Genomic DNA, 11,901 nt, shown 5'->3' on the forward strand with positions numbered 1-11,901 from the left:
TTTGAAACAAATTTGAGGCCATATTTGTTACTTCATCTTTAAGCATGTATATTTGGAGAGACTATTCTACTAGCTAATTTTTACATATTGTAAATTTAACATTTAATAAATGGATAGTTAATCGGAAGACTAAATTTGAAACAAAAAAAATCAATACTCAAGGAATCATTTATTACCATATTGAAAATTGGCGATGAAAATTGGTAAAGGTTAATATCCAAGGACCATTTATGGTTCAATAGTTAATGGACAATTTTTTGAATTAACTCTCACAACTTTTTCCAAATGAGTTACACCTATCTTGATGTAGGGGTGGAAGTTCTAGACAAGCATTTAGTAAGAACTCCATTAATGGGTATATGAAAGTGTTCTCGTCCCTATCACTACTACCACAATTGTAGGAGCTTGATCTAGAATTACCTTGCCTTCTTCAACTACGTCGTAATATCTACAACATTTTGAATACCATATTTTGAATGCATACAGCAAGAAAAAAAAAAAGTAAAGAATAAGCTAGTGGGCGAATAAGGGTGAATTGTCATTCTCATGGAATTAGTTTTATGGCGTGCAATTGTGAAAGCTAATACTAGACACAAGGTTCTGAGATAATCAATGAGAATAATCAAAGATCTAGAACAAGAACAACTAAAAGCAATAATCAAACAAGATGAAATTCAATAATATAACGAAAGACCTTGGTGAGGTAGCATGATACTCGATCTAAATGCCAAACTCCTTGAGGGTTGAGGGAGGAAAAATACCAAAATCGGGGATTCAAAGAAATGCACTCAAGAACCCAAATTTATAATTAAGTCACTATCGTGATCAAACAAACTTGTATTGAGATTAGGGATTGCCAGACTTTAGTGATGCATCAATCCCCAATCTAGCACTATAATAACAATCAAGCTAGTATTTAAGTCTCCCTAACTCCCCTATTTTCATAGAGGGAGTAAGGGGTTGCAAAGGAAAGGAATTGGGAATCCAACCTAACTCTTGTTCTGATTGAATCCCTCCAATTACATGTCAAGAATGTTATGCATCACACCTCAACAAGAGAATGCAAAGAAGTCTCCACAACATTTGGAACCCTAACTTCGAATTCCCCCCTTGGATGCAATAGTCATAACAAAGGTATTTAGAAGTTGAAACTACCATCAACCGAAGTTCTAAATAGAACTACTCATACATATTTAAAGGAAGGAAAACAAAAAAAACACATATTTAAAGCAAGGAAAGCAAAATCATAGCTAGTAAATAACATCATTAAAAACAAAAGAGAATAAACAAAGGATAATGAACTTATCTATAAAGAGTAATCAAGCTAGGATCTTCAAATTAGGTCCTGTTTGGTAAATGACTGTTAGCTGATTGGGTTGACTGTTTGGGTTAGAAGGTATGACTTGTTGATAATATTGACTGATTGTAGAAAGTTGTTTGATAGATTAGCTGTTAGCTGATAGCTGATAGCTGTTTGGTATAATTTTTTTTCTCAAAAAGCTAATTGAAAAGGCTGCTTTGAGTAACCTTTTGAATTTTAGCATTTTAGAGTTACAAAAAGCTTATTAACCAAACAACTAATAATGGTCAAATAAGCCAAAATTGGCTGATAGGTTGATTATTTACCCAACAGGCCTTAGTAATTGAATCTTCAATGAAACCTTTTAAAAGTAAAGTGATATAAAGCTAAAGTTGTTTAATGATAAGATTCTTTCTTGGGAAAATAAAATGAGAGAGTGTTTTGGGTTCAAACTCATGTACTAGAGTCATAAAAACATATTAAAAATGCGAAACTGGGATAGCACACAAACAGTGACATGGTTGTGGCATCGCATGTGTTCGGATGTCGGCTGGATCACGTGCATATCGCTACCCGTATTCATTGATGGGCTTGACGGGGTGCCGTTGCCCGTGTGCTCGCCAAAACTTTAGCTCCAATCCTAGCCTCCGTTTCTACGAAGTGATATCCTCTCCAGCTGTTCCAAATTGTCCTTAACTTCTTCCAAAGAGTTCATTAGCTCCTAATTCGGTTTGAATTGCTCCAAAACACTCCCTTTTTCCTCATGACGTGAGTGAGTGTAACTATAAACAAAATAAGCATATATTTTATTTCCAACACACAACTTATTAAGTCAAATTATACACAAGATAAAATAAGTAGAGGGATAAAATATGGACGAATAAAGAGGTTACCTTATATGGCCACTTGGCAAGATTGATGTTGCAATTTATGAACTTGTAGTTGCAAATGCTACTCATTTTCTAAACCTAGCAATAACTAATAAACATTTATATAAGAAGGTTTTACCAGTACCACCTAGACCCAATTTTGAAAGGACACTTATCATAATAGTATCATATCAAATGTCTTGCATTGCTTAACTTTTTTTTTTTTTAAATCAAAAGGATCAACTTTATTAATAAAAAAAGAAGGGCAAGCCCATTCTAAGGAATCGCACCTGCACCAAGTATTTTATTTTCACCAAGCACCTTGTGCTCAAATGGCATGTAGTGGCCTCCCCATATGAGAGGTTATGAGTTTGAGTCTCAACTCTTTGTGCAACAGATACTACAATGTAATAGGGTCAGTAAGTATTTTCTTTTCCTATCTTCTCTCTACCATTGTAATATAAATAGGTGTTGTATGTAATTAGCTAACGAATCATCAATTCATTACAAAGTTATCTCTTATATCTAGTTTAGATATTTTTGTAACACTTATTAGATTATCTAGCTTGTAATATTTATTACACTGCTATTCTTTATTACCAAATTTAGTCCCTACAATATATACTTTATCTTTTTCCTTATTTGTATTTTCAACTTTTATCTATAATTCTCAATTATTATCCGTATTATTCTTCTATATTTCTAACGAACATGATATAACGTCGGCGCTTTCATCAACAAAAGTTTGCTTTGACTTTCTTTCATTAATTATTGTCCTTGTTATCACGGGTGGGCTCTTACCTTTGACAAAGTACGTTCTTGCATGTGAGATTGTCTTGCAAATTAAACAACGCACGATTGGCTTGATGATTAGGGGACTGGGGAGCCCACTGCAATACTAGTGAAAGCAAGTCCTCATATACGACAGTTGTCATGGTTTGGCCAGTAAGATATATAATAACCCGTGATAAGCTCCATCATTGAATTGTAAGTCCAGAAGTAGCCAACTTTTGAAACAGTGCACAGTAATTCATTGATCAAAAGTTCTCTTGAGCCAAAGATGTACAAAATTGTTGCTTGGCGTAAAAAAAGCAAGTTTCATTGGTGAGTGTAGTTGTCATTCTCCTTATGTCTTGATCGATAATTGGTGGTATTTGTTAGAGAAAATATATTTGCAATTCGATTTTATTGAGAAAGCCTAATCATGTTAAATTCAATGACTACTAGTGAATATCACAATTATCCTCTCGCAACTCACAAAAATAATACAACACGCTAGTACAATAATAAAACTCGTGGTGGCAAAAGAAGACTGACTTTTAGCAATCGTTTTAAAAAAAAAAAGAGTGATATATTCCTAAAAAAAAAAAATCGTGGTGGCAAAATTGTAAATATCTGAACAAGAATCTGCGATTGTTTCTAAGTAAAACAGTCGCAGTTTGAAAAAAAAATGCAGATAGTTTTAGTTACAGTTCAAATTAGAATGGTCTAGGAAACTACAAAATTAAAAAATATTAAATACACTACTTTTCGCAACCGTTCCGCTTAGAACAATCGTGAAAAATAACTAAATATATTAAATATAATTTTCAGGTTATTCAACACCCAAATTGCATCATCAGTTTTCACGCTCAATGCCTCTCATTTCTTTCTCTCTTCTCCAAATCTATCTCCACACCATTTCTTCCTCTTCTCTTCTTCTTATTTGCTTTTCGTTTTGTTTTGCTATTCTCTTCTTCTTCTTCTCCTTCTTCTTCTTTAGACAACAAGAGTAGCTGGGCATTCGTGGTTTGATTTGTTTGTGGTTACAACCACGGAGATCCTCAAATAAGTCTTGTTCTTCTTCCTTTGTTGTTCGTGCTTTGGTCGACGGCGAGACTAGCTATAGACAACAATGTTAGACTTAATTTATCACATAAGACTTAATACGCGATAATTATGATCGTACTTACCTCCAGCCATAGCTCTTAGTTGATGTAGGTTGTACGTCCTGGGCTGCTGCAGAGTTTACGTGAGTGTTTTGTCTCTCACAATGCTCAACTCTCTCTAGATGGTGTATGAGGTATGAAGCGTGAGCAGTGAAAGGACTGGGGACCTTATATAACCACTGGCCATCATTGTGGATGTCGTATAACAATAGGTCTCCTAAACCCTAACTAGATTCCTAAAGTCTAGCTATCAGGTAAATAGTGTTGCACCACTAATATTATCATAACTTATCCTAATGTTATGATAATGATAAATAGGAAAATGTTACATTCTCTCACTTGGTGCAAACACTCTAGCCCAAAAATAGAAAACACCAACCATAGTGATATGTCCTCATTAATACGAGTAGTATTCATAGTGATCCATTTTGTTGTTCTTAGCTAGGAAGACTGCAGCTGAGTTATCACAATAGACTTTCAATGACTTCGCTATAGAGTCCATCACTCTAAGCCCGGAGATAAAATTCTTTAGCCACACACCTTGTGAAGTAGCCTCATAACAGGAAACGAACTCGGCTTTCATGGTAGAAGTAGCTATTAAAGATTGTTTAACACTCCTCCATGAGATAACCCCACCGGTCATAATAAAGACGCACCCTGAAGTTGATCTTCGAGAATCAACGCAGCCAGCGAAGTCTGCATCAGAATAGCCGACATCTAAATTGTCCGTCTGCCTAAACCCAAGCTTGTAATCTTTGGTTCCTTTTAGATACCTTAGAACCTTCTTCACAGCTCTCCAATGGTCTAATCCCGGATTGTGCAAGTAGCGTCCGAGCATCCCAACTGTGAAAGCAATTTCCGGCCTTGTACAGACTTGAATATATCCGAGACACCCAACCGCTGCAGCATAAGGGATGTTCTCCATGGATTCTTTCTCCAAATCATTTTTCGGACATTGTTCCAAGCTGAATTTATCCCCTTTTGCTATGGGAGCAGCAATGCTCGGTGAACAATTTTGCATCTGAAATCTCTCTAAAACTTTGCTTGTATAGGTTTCTTGAGATAAACCCAGTATGCCCCGGGACCTATCTCTATGAATTTTAATGCCAATAACATAAGACGCATCACCCATATCCTTCATGTCAAAGTTCTTAGAAAGAAATTGTTTCACATCACGAAGCATTCTCTTATCATTGGTGGCAAGTAAGATGTCATCCACATATAAAACAAGGAAACATATTCGACTCTTACTCACCTTCTGGTATATACAAGGATTTAAGGGATTTTCAACAAAACCAAATGAAGAAATTACCCCATCGAATTTGATATACCATTGACGGGAAGCTTGTTTTAGACCGTATATGGATTTCTTAAGCTTACATACTAAATTCTCACCACCTCTGGAAGAGAAACCTTCAGGTTGTTTCATATAAACCTCCTATTCTAGATCACCATTAAGGAAAGCGGTTTTCACATCCATTTGTTGCAACTCAAGATTAAAATGTGCAACTAAAGCATGAATGACACGAAGTGAATCTTTCTTTGATACATATGAAAAAGTCTCATTGTAATCGATTCCTTCTATTTGAGTAAATCCCTTTGCAACAAGTCTGGCCTTGTATCTCTCAATGTTGCCTAATGAGTTTCTTTTGGTCTTAAAAACCCATTTATAGCCAATAGCCTTGGCCCCATTAGGCAACTCAACAAGATCCCAAACCCCATTGCTCTTCATGGAATTCATTTCATCCTTCATGGCTTCAAACCATAAGTCAGACTGTGCATAATTTGTGGCTTGAGAGGACGTGTTAGGATCATTCTCGGCTCCTATGTCAGATTCTTGTAGATACGAAACATAATAACTAGGAACTGTTGATCGCCTTGTCCATGTAGACCGTCTTAAAGTTGGACCTCCACCACCTTGCGCAGGCTGTGGGGAAACAACATCTTCAGGAACTGGAAGTAGTTCTTGAATTGGCTCAGTCTGCATCGGTTCAGGATCTTGCTGTAGATCCTGAATAGGTTCAACCATTGGCTCGAAATATGGTTCAGGAGGTTGCTGTAAGTCCTGAACTGTTTCTTCCAAAGGCTGATCCTCAATAGCTTGTGGAATCTCAACAGTAGTTGGTATATCTGCATGGGGAACTGAAGGAGCACTGCGGATAAGTACAACACCATTAGATGATGAAGAAGGTTGAGAGCCAGTATGATCAAATGAAGGAACTAAGTCCTTAAATCGACCGCTCCCACTGATTGAGTCATCTTCAAGAAACTTAGCATTCCTTGATTCCACTATCCTAGTAGTATGAGATGGATAATAAAACCTATAACCCTTAGACGTTTGTGCATATCCAATAAAGAAAGCACTAATGGTCCTTGGGTCAAGTTTCTTTTCGTGTGGGTTATAAATCCTCACCTTAGACGGACAACCCCAAAAACGCATATGTTGCAAACTCGGTTTCCTACCTTTGAATAACTCAAACGGTGTCTTAGGGACAACCTTGGTTGGAACGCGGTTTAATATATACGTTACCGTCTTAAGTGCTTGAGCCCACAACGACTTAGGAAGCTTGGATTTGCTTAGCATACTCCGCACCATATCTAGAACGGTCCTGTTTCTTCTTTCGGCTACACCGTTTTGGTAGAGAACCAGGCATAGTGTACTGGGCAACAATCCCTTGTTCTTGAAGAAACTTAGCAAAGGGACCATGTGTTTGTCCATTTTTAGTGTATCTACCGTAATATTCACCACATCTATCCGATCTAACTATCTGTATTTTCTTGTTACATTGGTGTTCAACTTCAGCTTTAAATAATTTAAAGGCATCCAATGCTTCAAGTTTGTGATTAAGTAAATACACATAGGAAAATCGTGAGAAGTCATCAATGAAAGTGATGAAATATTTCCGACCGGATATTGTCACGTCAGGACAACATATGTCAGTATGAATAATTTCCAACAATGTTGTACTTCTATTGGCACCTTTTTTCGACTTGTTTGTCTACTTACCCTTTATGCAGTCAATGCAAGTCTCAAAGTCAGTGTAGTCTAGAGTAGATAGTACCCTGTCCTTTACCAACCTTTTTATACGCTCAAGGGAGATATGACCTAATCTCTGATGCCATAACATTGAGGAATTGTCGTTAATACTACACCGTTTAGTGCCGTTTTGAATATGTAAAGAATTATAAACTGAAGCATTCTTTAAGTTAAGACGAAAGAGATCATCTGACAATGTACCAGTACCAATACAAGTAGAATTGCGAAATAACTTGAAATAATTGGTATTAAATTCAAAATTGAATCCGAAGGGTACAAGTCTAAAAACTGAAATTAAGTTCCTTGAAAAACTAGGAACATACAATGTCTTATCTAACGTCAAAACAAAACCACTATCCAAAACTAAAGTACAAACTCTGACAGCTTCGACTAGTGATGCAATCTTGTTTCCAGAAAAGATGCTACACTCAGTTCCCGTCGGCTGCCTCAGCTTAGTCATATCCTGCAAGGAGTTTGCAACATGGATTGTTGAACCAGAGTCAACCCACCAAGAATAAGTATTAAATTCTGACAAATTTGATTCATAACATACAAAGGAAGAGAGATCATACCCAAGTTCAGTAGCCAAATCTATAGTTGATGTACAAAATATGTCATCAATAGCCTTGAACAAGGTTTCGACTATATCACAACGGCCAAGTGACGAATATATCTCGGGATTGGTGTCTTAATGAAACACACACACAACCGATTGGATCTAGTCCATTGTGCGTGAAATTTCTTGGCAGCCTCAGTGCTATTAGCAATGACCGGATGAGGCTCTTCATTATGAATAGCGAAATCCAACTCTTGAGACCTTAAGTACCGGAGAATAGAGTTTTTCCATTCTAGGTGATTGTCATTGATAAGCGTAGGGATATCAATTGTTGTTGATTGAGGGATGTTTAGAGGTGCTGTAAAGAATAATAATGAAGGCTTGGTTAGAATTTACGAGGCACATAATAGAGAGAGTAACTGAAGTACATAATACTACCAATGTAAATTATGTAAAGGCAAACTCGTATGCCATAAAAATTGCATGTGGGCTAAATTTTTACGCATAATGAATTTATCCTAACTGAATGGTGGAAACGGAATGGGTACGGTTTGGGTATGGGTTTTCCACCCTTAATGACAAAACTACCAAACTATATGCCGATACATAATCCCTGTGGGCAAATTATGACCATAGTTTAGTATTTCACCCTAATTAACCCTACAAATACTACAAATATAACAAAATTGCCTGTGGGCTAAATTTCGCCATATAGCGCAAAGTTAATTACAAGGTTCTTGCCTAAACTTTATGTGATTGATACTTAATATGTAATTTCAGTAAATTAAAGATGCTGTGGCTACTCTTTAATTGACCAAAATTAAACATAATCGCAATGGCAAGGGTATTTAAAGCCTAATCAAATAAATTAAACCAAAACATGATAGACAATCCTTTGGTATACTCCCAGGAAAGTTGGTTGGTGCTAAGGCTCCATTAAAAACCAATTCCTTAGACAGAGTAGTGTCGTAAGGGGACTAGTAGCAGTATGGCGGTTTCAGTCAGCAAGGCGTTTTAAGCCAGGGCCAGGGCCAGGGAACTAGTATTCCTCCCTAAGAAACTTCCCTAAATCATGTGTTCTCATATTTAAAGTAAAATCGTCTGGTTGATCTATAAGAATGTAGATTCACCTAAGGATAAGGCTTTAAATAGGGTAAAACTATGAAGAGTTTTATGTAGTTTATGTGCTTTAAGATCCTTTAACAAGAATCACGAATGGAGTATTGACTGAAAGAGTAAGAATGTGCATAATCGGTTCTTAAAAGGCACTAAATTCACCTAAAAGGCACTAAATTATGCATAATAAACACTTAATTCAGTCCTAAAAGGCTCTAAATTCAATCTTAATGAACATGCTTTTCTTAAGGCATAATTATAACAATCAAATAATTATGGCAAAATATATATATATATATATATATATATATATATATATATATATATATAGCATGCTCAAATTATGCATATTACAAACTCATACTCTCCAATTAAATATTTAAATTGTAGCAATGAATACAATTTAAACTGAATATTCAATATTAAAATTAAAATTAAAACAAATTGAAAAACTTAATAATTTGTTCAAAATTGAATAATAATTTTTAATATTGACTTCAATTGAACATTCAAGTTGCAACACTTAATGCAATTTAATCTAAAAAAAATCCAATATTAAAATTAAAATTCAAACAAATTGAAAAACTTAATAATTTGTTCAAAAACGAATAATAATTTTAATATTGACCTTAGGCAAAATCCAATTGGATAATTAAGTGAAGAAGGCCAAATATGATGAAGATTATGATTATTAAAAAAAACTGAAGGTAGCCCAAACCAACACAGGCCCAGAACTGAATTCTTTTTGTTTTATGAAAGCCCAGGTCCAGGTCTGGCCAGATTTGGGCCAGACCTTGCCCAACCCAACAACTTCATCATCTTCTTCAACGTGCGTCTCGCCCTAGCAGCAGCAGCAATGTATGGTCTCCGGCATCACTCAGCAGCCCGGCAATGGAAGAACCAGCAGCGAAGGAGGACAGAGTCGCTGGCGTCGCGTGAGGGAAGGGAAAACAGCTTCGTCACCGGGAAAAAATCCGGCTCCGCCGCCACCTGCAACCATCGACGCAATCGCCAGCGCCACCTTCCGCCGCCATCCGCCCGCCGCCGCGTCGTGAACAGCCGTGCCAACGTCGCCGCCGCCGTCTCCCTTTGCATCGCCGTCAGCCCCACGTATCACCGGAAAAGCTCCAATTCGGCGATCGAAAACGCTAAGGCGGCCGGCGAACAAATAACAGAATGGGGAAAAACAATTGCGTAGCAGCAAGTGCAAACAAGAAGCCAATTGAATTTTGAAATATTTTTGTTTTGTTGATTCTTTATGCGAAAAGGAAAATCGCAGCAACCAAAACAAACAAACAAAAAATGAATTTTGAAATATTTTTTGTTTCGTAAATGTAGAACATACTCATTGCCAGCACCCAAAAACAACAAAAAATTAATTGCGTGGAAAAAATGGCATGTTTCGTAATTATACAACATATACGAAATATGTGAAATCATATATATATGCAATTAAGGAGCCAGACGGAGATTATACTGGAATCTGATACCAACTGTTAGACTTAATTTATCACATAAGACTTAATACGCGATAATTAGGATCGTACTTACCTCCAGCCATAGCTCTTATTGATGTAGGTTGTACGTCCTGGACTGCTGCGGAGTTCCCGTGAGTGTTTTGTCTCTCACAATGCTAAACTCTCTCTAAATGGTGTATGAGGTATGAAGCGTGAGCAGTTTACGTGAGTGTTTTGTCTCTCACAATGCTAAACTCTCTCTAGATGGTGTATGAGATATGAAGCGTGAGCAGTGAGAGGACTGGGGACCTTATATAACCACTGGCCATCATTGTGATTGTCGTGTAACAATAGGTCTCCTAAACCCTAACTAGACTCCTAAAGTCTAGCTATCATGTAGATAGTGTTGCACCACTAATATTATCATAACTTATCCTAATGTTATGATAATGATAAATAAGAAAATGTTACAAGCAACTCTCTTTTCCTCAGCCACGCTGCAGATTTGTAGATCTACAGTCATTGCCACTATTTAGCTTTAACCAGATACCATTGCGATTCATCGATAGCCACACCCTCCTCTCATAGCCACCGTCGCCTTTAGCCACCATTGTTATCCACACTGCCATTATAACTCCCTCAACCACTGTCACTGCCACGCCAACAAAGTCACCCCCACAATATATATATAGAGGTAGTGGTTGTGGTGCGGAAATTTGCTTAGGTGCGGACGTGTGGTTTTATCTGAGCTGTTGATCAAATCTAGATCAACGACTCAAATCAATGAAGTTAAAATAAAAACACGTGTTTAGAAGGAATCAAGCAACTTAACTTTAATCATGAAAATGACGCACTTTTAGTACACAAACCATGCACCTTAAGCACACAAACAAAGCACCTTAAGAACACAAACCACGCACCTAAAATTTTAAAATGGGGTAACCTAAATATTATAACTAACGTACCTTAAGTACATAAACCACGAACCTTAAGATAGAAAACCGACGTACCACGGTTTTTTTAATAATTTTTAATTTTGGATGTTGATTTTGACAATATCAATGGCTCTCCTCTTACCGCACAACCACACATGAGCACACCATCTGCATTTCAGCTATATATATATATATATATATATATATATATATGTATGTATGTATGTATGTATGTATGTATGTATGTAGATATATATATATACATACATACATACATACATACATACATACATATATGTATGTATGTATGTATGTATGTATCTATATATATATATCTACATACATACATACATACATACATACATATATATATATATATATATATATATATATATATATATAGAGTCCCCATCAGATGCGGCCAGTCTCCCCCGTGCGGCTGTGTGGCCTTATTTGCACCATTAGATCCCATGATCTAAGGGTTCATATTAATCCAAACAATATAGGCGCTGATCTTTAGCTACGCGAACGGGAAGGATAATGTTGACAATTCACTACAATTTCAAAACCAGATCAGATCAGACGACGACGGAGACTTGAAGTCGACGAGCACTGAGCAACAAACACCAGACGAGCGTAGAAGGGATTCCATCACCAGCAACGAGCGCTCCGTTCTGAACAAAACACATAGGACGACTCCAAC

At 36.7% G+C, this 11,901-nt stretch overlaps 1 long non-coding RNA gene across 1 annotated transcript; it reads right to left on the minus strand.

The window, feature by feature from the left end:
- Window positions 1-1,739: 1,739 nt before the first annotated feature.
- On the minus strand, window positions 1,740-2,274 carry LOC116029943. Its single transcript, XR_004100348.1, has 2 exons — window positions 2,194-2,274; window positions 1,740-2,082 (listed from the first exon to the last, which is right to left on the minus strand). It is a non-coding gene; the product is annotated as an uncharacterized LOC116029943 (long non-coding RNA).
- Between the last annotated feature and the right edge of the window lie 9,627 nt (window positions 2,275-11,901).

This window comes from Ipomoea triloba, chromosome 9 (genome assembly GCF_003576645.1).
Source record: "Ipomoea triloba cultivar NCNSP0323 chromosome 9, ASM357664v1".
Classification (NCBI taxonomy): Eukaryota; Viridiplantae; Streptophyta; class Magnoliopsida; order Solanales; family Convolvulaceae; genus Ipomoea; species Ipomoea triloba.